At 37.5% G+C, this 15,709-nt stretch overlaps 1 pseudogene; it reads left to right on the top strand.

Annotated features, from left to right (window-relative positions):
• Window positions 1–389: 389 nt before the first annotated feature.
• LOC118896374 lies at window positions 390–14,896 on the top strand (annotated as a pseudogene).
• The last annotated feature ends 813 nt before the right edge of the window (window positions 14,897–15,709 follow it).

Consider the following 15,709-nt stretch of genomic DNA (forward strand, 5'->3'; position numbering starts at 1 on the left):
ACATATCTTTCGACCCTAATTCTGCTTGTCACCAGCAATTTTAAAAGGATTAATCTTTGCATCCTCCCTTTCCCGCCCTGCTTTTTTCCGAGATCAATTTCCATCCTACAGTCTTCTTCGCACGCCTAGCTCCAGATGTGGTCCCTCTCGCTCCACTCACGCTGGAATTTCCCAGCTTCCAGGGCCCAATTCTGGCTGCAGAGGCCTCTCCATTCCTCTTTCTAGCTCTCAAATACCCTAATCCAGCTCCAAACTCCTCCCCACACAGGTCCAAATTCCACCCCTCATTCTCTATTCCCAGAATGTTCTCTCCCAGCCTTTCCCCAGGCCTGCTGCTGCTGTGACCACAGCTTCCTGTTTCCTAGGATGCACGCAACTTTCTAGAAAACCTTCTCTGCCGTTAGATCCCTCCGCCAGATTCCTCACACTGACTGCAAGATTTCTGGGCACGGGTGAGCCTTCCAAGCTTCATTGTAATTTGGCTGAATGGATTTGTTGATCTCATAGCAGATTGTTTTCTCCCCAAAAAGGTCCTCAACTTGGAATGGCCCTTAGTCATATTGAGGAGCTTTTTAACATGCATCCACCCCTAGAGATTTGGATAACTGGTCCGTTTGGGATGTGGGTATTGCAATGGTTTCACAGCTTCCGAGGGAGGTCTGATGTGTGTGTCTAGGTTTGAGAACCAAAACAAAAACCTTCAATCTACTTGTGCTTTTTTCACCTGGTTCTTCTCTTAAGGGTTCACCTTGAATTTCTGATGACGCAGCAGCCCACCTTAGGGGGCTGTATGCCCTGTTTCAGCCCTAGTTCACTCCAAAACAACGGGAACAGAATTTGCCTTCAGAGCTTTCCAAGAAAGTTGCTGGGAAAGTTGGCAGTGCGCCTGGGTCTGGTAAACTGCCAAAGAGAATTTAATTACAGACTAGAAGGGCCCAAGTTGAAAAAGAATCCAGGGTGATCACACAGTTACTTACATTTGTGGAACTGCTAACTGCTCTGGAAACTCTGGCAACACAATATAGCCAGGCAATTAACCCTGGACATCACACTCAGGCTTCTGCCCACTTTTTCCTTCTAACTTTGATTACTGAAGTCTGGAGCTGGCCTTCGAAGTCTACTAGTCTGGAGGGACCATTTTTCAGATGAGAAAACTGAGGCCAAAAGACACTATAATTTAATAGAGTTCCCACAACTAAATAGGGAAAGAGGTAGGCGGGGAAACCCAGTCATCTTTGTGGGAGTCAAACCACACCTACTTCTAGCCACACCCACTCCTCATCTATTTAGTTGTCTGCTTTGGAAACGCCTCTGATAATTGTCAATGTGCATTTGTCAAATTGGAAGTTTGGTGAATGCCCAAGAGAAATGGAATTTTATGAAAAGGCAAGTGCTAGAAGTAATTGGTGATTCATTATTAAGCTCAAAAACCATGGGAAATAAATGAGGAAAATGATTTTATCTCGCGAAGCCTCCCCGTAACAGGATGGTACATTACCTCATAGAGGTATGAGCTTTGAGAGTGTGGATTTAGTGCTTAGTTCTGGATCTGGCACCTGGTAAGAGAGCAATAAATGGTCATAGAAGCAAGAGAGGTTTTGCAAAATCAATATGATGCAAAGCCGCAGTGCAATGATTTTCTCACTGTTTTCTTCCTGAACTGAGAGAAAAGGGAAGTTTTGAAAATTGTAGCTGTTGCATTGATTAGGGACTCAGTTTTTCTTTTTAGTTTAAATGCACAATTTTCCCCCTATAAAAACAAGTTGATCTTTCACTTTTAACTCCAAAGTTAATTCCTTAGAAAACAGTGCCAACCAAGTTGGTGTAATTAGCCACATTTTATCTGTGAACTTGGAAAGGTGAAACAATCGACTAAAATAGGTGACAAGGGTTTTCTTGCATATTCAGAGTAGGGGCAATAAGATACACATTTCTTTGATCCTTGGTGCTTTTTAAAAGTAGAACATAAGTGTAGTGCTTTTTACCACCCTATCATTTTCTTCTGAACTGGAAAACAAATTAATTCATTGCTGCTTGTAAGAATGCTTCCCAGTATGTATGTGTATATATATATATATATATATATATATATATATATATATATATATATATATATATATATATATGAAATCAAGTGTTGGCCTACTCAAAAACTCAAAAAGAACTGGATATTTACACTGGCAAATGAGTATACTGCCCACCAATGTTAACTTGTCTCAGGAAGTAATTAGAGAAGTGTGAAATTTAGTTGTATTCTTTCAAGGGAGAAAAAGTTTTGTATTCTCTCTATAGTTACTATAAAATGTAATAGCTAACAAAAATATTCCTCATGTGTATTAAATGTTGTTTTGCAGGGGTGGGTAGGACTCTCTTGGTTTCAAGTAACAGAAACCAATTTTAGCTAGTTTAAGCAGGAAAGAATTCAATCCGAGGACAAGATCTCATGAAAGTACTAGAAGCAGTGAATGCAAGGTCATGAGGTCTCTCTCTGTCTGTTTCTTTTCCTTTCTACTTTATTTATTTTTCAGACGTGCTTTCACAGTTTCTTAGGTCCTCCTGGTAGGTGAAAGGTCCCCAAATCATATTTTCAGATTTATATCTTATAGATCTAGCTGCCCAATGAGAAGATGGACTTTCACAGCCCTAATTCCATATTCCTAAGGAAGGTTCATCCTGGGTCAAGGGCTTATCCTTGGACCAATCATCCATGACTATGTGGGCAGGTTTCAAAACAGTAGAACTGCTTCAGAAAGTCACTTTTACAAGCAGGCCGAGAAGTTCAAGAACAGACTAGGCAGTCAGCCAACTAGGTATCCACTAAATGGCTTGTAATTCACCAAGTACTTTTTAATAATGATTTCATTTCATCCTCAAACAATGACAGACCACTCTATTCACAGTTCTCTATACACTTTTCACTTTGTAATCTTATTTTTGTTTATCTAGTTTCCTGATTAGTCTATGAAATTTTGTTTTGTATTTTTAGTGCCTAACATTGGGGTGTTCAATAAATATTTGCTGAAAGAGTGTATGATTAATTCTGTTAGGTAGGACACTTAGATGAGACAGCTGGCATGCACTTAGATTAAGTGACAGGATGAACCCCCCAGCTAATGAGTGTGAACTCAGCTTCCATAGCCTCAATCCCTTTCCCACCTCCCAGGCTGCTTTCTACGTTGAGTTGTCCTCTTCTTCTGTCTATGGTGTCAACAACTGACATGAAAGCATTTGGTCTGGTGGTTAGAATCATGAAAATAATAGAATTGAGATAAAGGTACAGTGCATTTTACAAGAATTTAATTTTACCCTCTTGGTGCATTGTTTAATAATAGCTGTTAACTAAATACAAAGGGTCTGTACTTTTCTTCTAAATGTTTACATGGAGAAAGACTACTCTTAGTCTATGCTTAGAATGGCAAAAATAAGGGTTACATTTTTCTATTTTAGGTGTTTTATTCCTGAAAATGATATTCGGCATGGCAATCACCCCTGGAGAGGTGACCACTTCTCTCATAATTTGGGGGATGGTTTTTGTTTTTGTAAGAGCGCTAAGGAGCAAAGGGAGAAAGCGGGTGTCTCCTCCTGGCCCATGGTCCTTCCCCATCATAGGAAATCTTCTTCAGCTTGGAGACCATCCTTACCTTACATTCGTGGAGATGAGGAAGAAATACGGAAATGTCTTTCTCATCAGACTTGGCATGGTGCCTGTCCTTGTGGTGAATGGGATGGAAATGGTGAAACAAGTACTACTCAAAGATGGAGAGCATTTTGCAGGCCGACCTAACATGCATACATTTTCTTTCCTGGCAGAAGGAAAGAGTCTTACGTTTTCGGTCAATTATGGAGAGAGCTGGAAGCTTCATAAGAAAACTGCTTCCAATGCTTTACAACATTTTCTAAAGCAGAAACAAACTCCTCCACCTGCTCTTGCTTACTTGAGAAACATGTCACTGAGAAAGTTTCTGAGCTGGTAAAAGTCTCTGCAGAGTTGACTTCCAAGAATGGCAGCTTTGACCCCAGAGGTGCTATTTCGTGTGTGGTGGCCAACATTGTCTGTGCCCTTTGTTTTGGCAAGAGATGTGACCACAGTGATGAGGAGTTTCTTAGAATAGGTAAAGAAAATGATGACTTACTCAAGGCCTCCAGCGCTGCTAATCCTGCCGATTTCATACTGTGTTTCTGCTACCTTCCACTGCGAATTATAAATTCTCCCCGGGAGTTTTATCAGGCCCTGAATCAGTTTATTGCTCTACATGTACAAGATCATCTTACAACATATGATAAGGTAAGGGTTTAAATTCATGCCAGGACTGGGGATTTGGTGAGAAGTGAAAAAAAAAAAAAAAAAAGAGGGTGAGATGCATTAAGAACTCAGACAACTTTATGTACTACCTTGGTTCTTTCACTGTAATTTTTCCATAATGAATCTTACCCAAACTATTGGTAAATGTGAGGTCCAATCAGAGCGATTATAGGGCAGTATTACTTAGTTCTCATGTAGGGACCATAAGAAGAGCTTTGAATTTTTTGAGACCTCAGAAATTTCCCTAGTGTGCTGATAAGGCACATACTTGAATTATGAATCTGTAATTGGCTGATAAATGATGACTAACATGTAGTGAGCTTCCTGAAGAAATGACCCAATAATTTTGCTTCTCTAATTTTTCATCTGAAACTATCGGGTCTTAAAATTATCAGCATATTTTTTTCAGAAAGTGTTTTGAATAATTATAAAGAATATTCTATAGGAACCTTCCAATTTACCCTCATATCCTACTTGAGTTTCTTTCCTATGAAGAAATGAACTTTGAGGTCATAACACATGTAGAAATGTTATCCATGTGACAGAAGTGAACCTTCTTATGAGGCCATTGATATGTTTTTGGCCCAATTTGATGGTCCACAAAAGAGTAAATTTCTCTCTTGAAGTACGTATGTACTAGAAAGAATCCTAGTTCTTGGGGACCAATTTGCTGAGAGGAGGGCATCGGGGAAAAAAACAAAACATGAAAATGTGAGTAATTGAGCAAATGAAGAGATGTGAGGACTTAAGTCCCCTCCGATTAGAAGGAAGAGGCAGAAAACAATGTGTTTCAGGGTACCAGCAGGGAATTCTAGATCAGATACAGTAAATAAAAGAGTTTGTGAAATTCATAAATTTCTCTTCCTACTCCCTAACCTACTCTAGCCCCACTTCCTCTTCATGGTGATTATAGTAAAATCCTTACAGTAGGTTTGAAAACCTCTTATTGTATTTATTGCTTAGCAATTTCTCTGTAATAAGTTAACCTCTGATTTTTCTAAGTGTGCTTCCAGACATAGGTATACTCTTTATTGATTGAAAAAAAACTTTCAAGAAGAAATTTGAGTTTGGTACCTTGGTTTTCTATTCTACATTCTTTTAAGATTGAGCATTGCCTTAAGATTGAGCATTAACAAGCAAAACTGGTGGCAAGGTTTAAAATGATCTACCTATATTCTTTATATTCCTAAGTTAATTGGGTTCATTTCAAGTACATGGTAATATGGCTTTTCTTGCATGAGAGTCATATATGCTGTAGAAGGTAGGTAGGGATGACTAATCATGTTAAGGTTTATATCCTCAGGACTATAGCCAAGATATCACTGATGCTCTGATTAATACATGCCACAACAAATATGCTGCTACCAAAACAGCCACCTTAAATGACGATGAAATCATAGGCACTGTGAATGACCTCTTTGGAGCTGGTATGTGAAAGTAATTATCAATATTTAAGGTGAATCAAGATTAATTGCAATTTTCTGTTTTCTACTGTTTACATTGTAGAGTCTTTCCCTCTTTTGATATCGGCCATTTACAACTTTGATCACTACATCCCACTCTCAGTCCCTTTCCCAACCCATTGACATTTACTCTTAATCTGTTTAAGTGCTGTTTTTTTGTTTCATGTATTCTTATAAAATGGGCTTTATATTTTCATGTATTAGCATGTATTCTAATATTATCGTGAATTTTAATATATGTAAATTACCATTGTTATTTACATCTCAACTTATTTCTAACTTTTTTCATGAAGCCCTATACTTTTAAGGTTCAATCACAGTTGTCAGGTGTATTTCTAATTTACTGCTTCTAATGGTTGCATAGTACTCCATGGCCAGTACTCCCTACATTTTACCAGTCTGCTGTCTCAGTAATACAGATATTGAACATCTCGCCAGTGCTAATTACCATCTTTGTGCATCAGTTTTGCCTCCTTTTTCATTATAGTCTTATGTTAAGAAGCAGAATTTCTGGGTCACCTAATAAAAGTCCTAGGTCTTGGATATATTGTCCATGGCTCTACAATGTGCAAAATCAGTGTCTTTCGTGCAGCATTCATGGCTTGTTTTGTTTCTCTTTTGATAGTGAATAGAGTCAATATATTCTGGATAGAAGTCCATATTCTCACACCGTACTGCACATTACTACAAACACCATTGTTGGCAACTGCATTTGGACAACTCACTTTTAGGATAATTCCTTGCACTGTGAAGTCATGTTAGAAATTTTGTGGCATGAGAACTGTTGAATCTACCGGCTCACTGTAAGAGATTGCCCTATTCAAAAAATGTAAAACCAAGTCTTGAGAAGGGATGATTGGGAAGGATTTTACTTTGCTCTGAAGCTACATTTGGGTGCATTTCTTGCACATGTTGTGATGCAAGTTGTTTAGAGAACAAACAAATCCTTAAGTCCCAATGCTGTGGAACCACAGACTTGAATTAGGGTACTAGCTTTGTCTCTTGTGTGGTCCTGGTAAAATATTTAACCATCTCTGTGCTGCATGTTTCTCATCTCTAAAGCGAGACTAATTACAGCCCCCATTTCAAATAACCATGCAATCAAGTGATCAATATTTGGAGTAGTCATCATTGTTGACATTTTCATCATCATCTTGAAAACCTAGAAATAAGATATATTGATTTAAACACTAATTTTTGCTACTAGATTATAAGATTTAGTAGAAAACACAAATAGCGTTATTAATTTTGGCATTAGGTCATCATTGAGTTGAATTTATAATTAAAACAGCCTAAAAAATCTGTTTAATGTGGTATTTCTGAGTGTTACGTTTTCAAGAACTGATCACATCCTTTGATGTAAAGTCATCCTTGAGAAAAAGATGAAGTTTTACATAGAGTTTCTGGCTTTTATTTTCAATAATGAAAAACATCTTGCCAAGGTATAGATAATATCAAAAATGAAGATACCTTGTTTAAAGGATGAATTTTAAAACAAAGCAAGTACAGTAAAAATCAGTATTTAAAAAAATTGAATGTACTCAACCTTCCATTATGCACTTATACAAACTTATGGCCTTGAAGCCAGATAAGTCCACGTTTAAGTCCTGACTCTGTCTCTTCTGAGTTGTCACCTTGAGCAAGGTCCATAATGTCCTTGAGGCACACACAGTTTTCTCTTCAATAAAATGAGCAGAGAACAGAAAAAGCATTCAATAGCTATGTATGATTTATGGTATTAATTATTATTATACATAGATCATAGCCATTATTATTATAACAATGGTTTATTTTGTAGTGAAATATTTCCAGTGTTTTCATTTGCCTTATAGATAATACCTATATATTTAAAACTTTTTTATTTTATTTTTTCTTGTGGTTGCAAACACATAACATTAAATTTACTACATTAAACATTTTCACATGTACAATTCAGTAGTGTTGTGTATATTCACATTGTTGTATAACAGATCTTTAGAACTTTTTCATCTTGCAAAACTATAACTCTATGCCCATTAAACCCCAATTTGCCCACCTCTGTACTCCCAGCCCTAGGCAACTACCTTTCTAATTTATGTTTTTACGATTTTGACTACTTTAGATACCTTATATGAATGAAATCAGACAGTATTTTCCCTTTTGTGACTGGTTTGTTTCATATAGCATAATGTCCTTGAGGTTCATCCACATTGTAGGAAGTGACAGGATCTCCTTCTTTTTAAGGCTGCATAATATTCCATTGCATGCATATACCACATTTTGTTTATCCATTCATCCATCGATGTACATGTGGGTTGTTTCCACCTCGTGGCTATTGTGAATAATGCTACCATGAACATGGTGGTACGTATATCTTTTTAAATCCATGCTTTCAGCTCTTTTGAATTAATGGATCACTTGGTAATTCTTTTTTAAGTATTTTGAGGACCCTTTATATTGTTTTCCATAGTGACTGCACCATTTTACATTTCTACCAGCAATGCATTAGAGTTCCAATTTTTCCACCTTCTCATCAACATTTGCTGTTTTCTGCTTATTGGTAGTGACTGCTCTAATGAGTAAGAGGTTAAGCCTATACTTTGAAATAAACCTTAATGGATAATAATTGTATTATTAATTGGTAGTCATATTTCGATTATTTTCCCTGGATTCTTAGTATTCAAATACAAAGTAAATTGAGGATCCAATTTTGCTAATACTTTTTTCCAAGACACTTTTTCTCTCTTTTTTCTTTCAGAGTTTGAAGCAATATCAACATGTCTATATTGGAGCTTTCTTTATTTGATACTCTATCCAGAAATTCAAGCCAAAATTCAAGAAGAAATTGGTAACACGCTTTCAGATGAAAAGTATAATTCTTATAAGAATACATTTTCATTTTTAAATTAAATTTTTTAAAAAACCTTTTTTTACCCAGATGGAAACATTGAGATGAAATCAACCAGGTTTGAAGACAGGAAAAATTTTACCCTACACAGAAGCTTTCATAAATGAAATATTCAGATGTGCCTCCTTTCTTCCTTTTACTATTCTTCTTTGGTAAGGATATGGTGCTCCTTTGGGACAACAACTATCCCACAGGTGGTGTGGGGAGGAGTGAGGAACCTCAGGCATTAGACTGAATACTTTAAGTGCTTTAAAATCTATAGTATGTTAATGTTATTTTAATATTATTTTAAATCCTTTTATTTTCTTTTGAAACCTTTAATGAAATTTTAACATAGAGCAAGGCAAATTTTGTGAATATTTTTTATAACTAAACTATGATGCCATTAACTTTCATCTTATATTTAAAAATTAAGGGGAGAGAAGGATATGGAAATTTGGAACAATTGATAATCCAACCATAATATATGTTTGGCTATTAAGCGTTGTACAAACTCACTTAACTTCCCCTTACGAGTAGCGTTAGCCGCCTGCTAATGTGATATGGCTTCATTTTCAGTAGCTAAGAATTTTGCTGAACAGTAGACCGAGGAAGCTAGTTGCCACAAACAGATTAAACAGGGTCTACGTTTATAGATATTTGAAAGTTTACTGAACCTTATGCCAGACTCTCCAGATCCCAAATGCATGCAAGTACAGACTAAGTAGATAGGCTTTATTAAATATGTTTGTGAACAACCAAAGTTCAGGTAGTTTGAACTGTTTCCATTCCACACAATTAAAATAAAAAATTAAATTATCCGTGCTTTTTCTCTTCCCATCTTTATATAGTGAAGGAGGGGGAATGTCTCTCACGCCATGTGGTAATCGGCAGAGCAGAATGCAGTGCCTCAGCTCAGGTATCTCCAAGGGCCAGACCACTAGCTGAGCAGAGTCAAGCCCAGACAGTGAGACACTCAGTCCCCTGTATTTTGCTCTTGTTTGCTCTCCATATTCACACATGATGCTATCTATTCACTGTGATCCCTTTCCTTCAGATCCCCTTTCTGGTTGAAGTAGACTTCATCTTTAACTTAAGTTTATAAAAAGCATCCTACATTTAAATATGCGGCTCTTCTGTCCCAAAGGCTTCCGTAAGGTGACTTTGAGTGCTTCATAAAAGAGTACGACCTACAAGCTTTACTAAGAAATCAGGAACAGAGAGACCTGCCAAGTTTACAGGCATGATTTGGGATGAAATGAAAGTGATCATAATCTTTGGGATCCTGAAAACACATCTGAGAGCCTCACTAATAGGGAGAAATATATTTTAGGAAATAGGTATTCATTATATTATTAGAAGTGAAGAAATAAACTAATATATCAACTAAAAAGATCAGGGGCATTGGCCAATGAGAGTAGTGTGATATAAACCAAGAATTTTGGCACAAACATAAAAGGCATCTTATATATTAATATGTTGTTTGGGATTAATCTGTTCTCCACTTGGATGTTTACCATTTTCCTTTTAAAAGGACAAGGGGTTAAAGAGCAGAAAATGGGTTAAAATGAAATGAATTTTAAAAAGATAAATGGAAGAATCTTAGGTAAAAGGGGCAAAAGTTTTGCTATTATATGTAACGTATGTACACACATACACAAAAGACCAAACAGTACCCTAATAAATATTTATCACATGTATGCTCTTTAAAAGTTACGTGGTAAGGCATTTTTATATATGCAGTTTCAGAAGTATGTATTTAGAGAGAGAGACCCTACAATGAATGAATTTATATATTGAGTCCTTCTTTAGAATATATAGTCACTCATAGTTTAATATTAGTGAAATCAAATTTTACATGCTAGGTTTCCATAGAGTGGGAGCATGTGGTTTTTATGCAGAGGAGAATTTGAGCAGCTGAATCCACAGAGGGAGTGTGGGCAGGAATGTACTGAGAAAGGCAAGTGGCTATACCTTGAGCCGGTAATCCTTCCAACAAATGGCTCCATCCCTTTTTTGACCTTCTCCTTTGTTGGGTTTTGAGGGCACCCGATGAATAATACCCATATTATTTGCCGAAGTTCAGTACCAGCTGCAAGATGAAAGTAGGTCAGAGAGAGTTTCAAATATTAACTTTTTTAATGATCAGAGCTAGTTTGCACAGTTTGGCTTAGAGCTAGACCAAGGAGGCTTACTCATACTTTTTACCTGAATTAGACATACTTCTCCACTCGGACTCTGGCAAAGTTGGACAACAGCAGAGTCTTCTCTGGTAGTACGACACCTGCTCCTCAGCTCAGCCCATTAATAACTATAGCTGAGATGTATTACCTTCTCTGTAGGTTGGCTAATCAGAAGAGAGAACCCAGAAGTGGCTAAGACAAACGTGTCCAGTGACTGTTCTCAAACTCATCACATTGAAATGTCACTGCTTCTCTGGGGAGAAGTGAGTGTGAGGGCCATCTCAGAAGTTAGGGAGTGCCATATGGAAACATAACATGACTTCATCTAAACCGTGCATAATTACAGAGGTATAAAGGGGAAAGATGTACAGTATACATAATGAAGTCTGAGTATGGGACTAGAAAAACAGAATACTTGTTCTAGAGGCAACTTAGGGACCATCCAATACAACCAATATCATTTCACAGCTAGGAAATGAAACCATAGAGTAGATATGAGATTTGCCCAACATCTCACTGAGAACAGTATCTAGAGTTCAGATTTCCTAGTTCCAATTCCATTCCAATTCCTAGTTCCTCCCATCAAGTACTAAATGATGTTATGTTTTGTTTTTCTAATCTACTAATAGAAGCCAAAAACACATGGGGTACAAAGAAAATGCTTTATAATGTCCTTAATAGTTTCGGGTTGTAATCGGATGTGTCTACTTATGACCAACTCTGTCATAGAAATATTGAGATAATTTTCTAGAGATTTTAGCTCATAGCAATGCCTTCAATATATTAGGTGCTCAATATGTTTAACAAATACAAGAAAAAGAATAAATTAGTGATTTGACAATAGGTAGAAGATATATCAATTAATGAACAAAGGGAGATTTATAAAGATGTCACATCATTATTGCAGTAAAAAAATAACATTAACAAAAAATAGTCCATGCATCATGGGAGGCAGCTTAGGGATGGGTTATTTGAATTTACAGGATGCGTTGTAATGCTGCCTTTCTCTTTCCTACGGTACTACATCAGATACTACTCTGAATGGTTATTTCATTCCCAGGAAAAACTGCACCTTTATTAACATGTATCAAGTAAATCATGATGAGTAAGCCACCAAAATTATTTCCTGAGATAACATTTGCTTGGTTGTTTGTTTGCTATTTATTAATCTGGGAAAAATTTACATTCTTCTTAACCAAACTTCATTCCCTCTGTTTCTCTTGAAAGAAGTTGGAAAGAAATTCAGTTTTCTTTCCTCACAGATAATAGGAAGGAGGAAATCTTAATACAGATTCATTCAAGGTAAATCGAATTTCAAAAGTGGGCTCACTGGGGGAGGTGTGAGCCAAGGACTTCGTGGGCTCACCCTCTGCATGTGTATGACCAGCCGATATTTGAAAAGCAGCCTGAAACCCCCCACTGGAGTGTAAGCCACCAAGCAGGGATATTTTTCTTCTCTCCCTTTTTGTTTGTTTGCTTTTTCCTCAACCCCAGTCCCTAGATCAGTGCCTGGCACATAGTAGGCACTCAGTAAATATTTGTGAATAAAATGCAACTAGAGGCTTGCCCGTATCAACTACAGAAGGGCAGTCTGAGCCTAAGGTACCTCAGGCAGTGAAAAGTGAGGGTGATGAGTGGTGATGGCACTGGTGGGCATAAGGATGAGAACAGTTAATCTTTATAGACTCCCACTGCGTGCTGGGCACAAAAAGCTCAGATGTATCTCCTCTGACCTCAACAGTAATCCTATATAGTGGTGCTAGCATGACCCCAATTTTACTGATGAAGAAACTTTCAGCCAGATTGAACAAACTACTTAAGATCACATGTTCAGCAGGTAAGAGAAGCAGGACTCACATCCAGTGTAAATCCTGTTTAATATGTAAATCTTGTTTAATGGAAATTATATGCTCCATGTGGTGAGGGCTTGATGTCGCCAGTAAACTGGTAAAGATTGCAATCTTTTCTTTTCCCCCCCTTTGGCTACCGCGCGGCTTGCGGGATCTTAGTTCCCAACCAGGGATCAAACCTGGGCCTCAGCAGTGAAAGCGCCAAGTCCTAACCACTGGACCACCAAGGAATTCCCAAGATGGCATTCTTATACGCTCAGCCGGTTGTATGTACAGTACTCTGTACAGCTTCTCCGTCTTCACCCAACATCTCATCTGACCGATGGCTTAGGCTCCAGGCTCTTAGGGAGGGAGGTGATTATCCTGTGTACCTAACAGCACCTTCACAATCTCTGTAACTAGCAAAATGGTAGAATACACTGCATAGACCGTCCCACTGGAACATTTATTGTCAGAGAGATTGATAGATCCATTCTCCACCCAGTGATCATATTGGATAAACCTAAGCACTTTAAAATCCATTATAAGAAGAAATACAGTCAGTGTAAATTGAATGGCATTTATTTTCAGTTGGTACAACCCCAAGTATCCCAAGTGTTCTAGTATCCTAAGAACTTGTGATTATATTGAATATTGAGTAATGATCAAACAAACTGAGTTAACACAGGTGCTAGTAAAGAAATACTATTTGCATGGAGGCACTTGTTTAAGTAAATGAGTATGTAATTCAAGACTTGATATTATGGGAAAATTATTCATGTTGAATCTAAAAGGTCACAAACTCAAGCACCCACTGAGCAGTGGAAAATACCAAAAATGAAAGAATTGTACTTTGTTGAAGCAGTGGCAAGAGGTCATCTGCTGCATCTAATTCAACCCAGTAAACTGTTGGCGAGCAAGGCGTTGTCCCACTGTTATCAGCTCTTTCAGTTATAAAAAAAAGAAAGTGAAAATGTAGATTTTCATGTGGAATCTTCTGATTTTTAAATGTTAGCAACAATTAACTATTTTTAAAAGATTATGAGAGCAAAACGAAGTTTCTTGGAGGACTGAGTATGACTTGTAAGTCCCCAGGTCCGTGACCTCTGGTGCAGAGAGAAAACAAATTTTTCTCCTAGACAGAGGGTGACATCTATAGGCAAAGAGACCCAGTTCTTTATGAAGTCAAGTGAGTCCCTGATGTATGGCTTAAGATGTAGACAACTCACAAACATTAGTTGTCGTAGATGAGCCAGATGTGGTGCCTGTAACAAAAAAAAGGTGGAGGGAGGAGAGAGAACCAAATGCACAACAGTTTGGGAACTGTGGGCAACCCCCCCAATCAGGGCTGCTTTCAGGAGACCTGGCTCCTCCTTGTGATGATGTTTGAAGGCTATTTCCTAAACATAGTGAGAGAGCACCTGAGTGAGAGGTGTGTCTCAGTGTCATCATTCCTGCTTATTTTACTTAAAGCAAAGGAGACTGAATATTTATTACCTTTTATTTATACCACAATTTTGGAATATTCTAATGAGAATTTTGTGGAATTATTCATTTAAGATAATAAAAAAATTAAATACATTTCATGTATTTTATTCACTATTTAATGAACCAGAAGTCATTTTAGTGAAAAATAACTGTATTAAATTTTTATGATAACTAAACCTGTCAACATATTAAAGGAAAGAATGACATATATATCTGTAATAATTATATAATTACATAGCTCCATAACTATATACATATATATATAATTTATAAAGGATGTTCTGAACTTGAACAAAACACTTTATGCAAAACAAAATTGTTATGGAAAAGTTGGCAACAAAGGTAAAAGTGATAAAATGATTCCTTTAAAATTTTTTATTTTTGTCTATTTTATACAGAACTATTTGGGATAATCCCAATTTATTCAGACCTGAGAGATTTCTAAGTGAAAACATGGAACGGAATAGAAGTTTGTTGAGAAAGTGTTGACTTTTGGAATGGGAATCCGGAAGTGTCTCGGAGAAGATGTTGCACGAAATGAGATATTCATTTTCATCACCACAGTTCTGCAGCAGCTCAAGCTGGAGAAGTGCCCAGGAGCCAAGCTTGACCTGACACCCACGTATGGGTTAGTCATGAAGCCAAAACCATACCAACTTCAAGTAGAGCCCTGCTCCACAGGTAGCTCCTGTTCATAGATTCGCAGACTGGGTGGAGGGTTTCTTATTTAATTCAGAAAAATTATGGGCTTCAAATTCATTTAGCAAGAAATTTAAAATTCATACCCCTATGCTGGCTGTTCAGTTCATTGTATGCCATTCTAATGTAGGAGCTGATTTTTGAGTGTATGGGGTTTTAAACCCATGTCTCATGTGATGGTGTCCCAGGTGTCACTGTGTCACTGTGAATATGGAAGAAGGGAACGAGGACTGCTGGATGGAGTGAGCAGGCAAAGGAGGGCTATCTTCCTTCCCTTAATGCCAGCTACAATAGACAGGTGTACTGATATTTGTTTTAAATATTGGGTTCAGAATAAGAACAAGGTTCTGATTTTAAATATATTTCTTTCCACTGGACTAGAAACTAGGTATTCAAGAGGTCCAGAGGAGGGAGCTAGAGTCACCCAGAACAGCAGAGAACGTTCATGGTGATAATAGGTGGACTGAGTTAGATTTAGAGAGGCAGGGAAAGGGACTTGAAGGGGGGTGGTTCTTCAAAATCCATTTTTATATCTGCTCTTATGTTTTCTGGATTATGAATTTAACTTCAGAGCAAATTGGTGTTTTTTACAATGTTACCAATTCCTTTTGATACCTACTAGATATACATGTGTATTAGTTTGCAAGGGCTGCCATAACAAAATACCACAGCCTGAGTGGCTTTAACAACAGAAATTTGTTTTCTCACGGTTCTGGAGGCTGGAAGTCTAAGATCAAGGTGTCAGCAGGGTTGGTTCCTCCTGAAGGCTCTTTCCTGGGTTTGTAGATGGGCTGTCCTCACATGGCCTTTTCTCAATGGCCACCCATCCCTGTGTCTCTCCTTTTTGTTGTAAGGACAACAGTTATATTCGATTAAAG

The sequence above is a fragment of the Balaenoptera musculus genome, chromosome 6, assembly GCF_009873245.2.
Source record: "Balaenoptera musculus isolate JJ_BM4_2016_0621 chromosome 6, mBalMus1.pri.v3, whole genome shotgun sequence".
Classification (NCBI taxonomy): domain Eukaryota; kingdom Metazoa; phylum Chordata; class Mammalia; order Artiodactyla; family Balaenopteridae; genus Balaenoptera; species Balaenoptera musculus.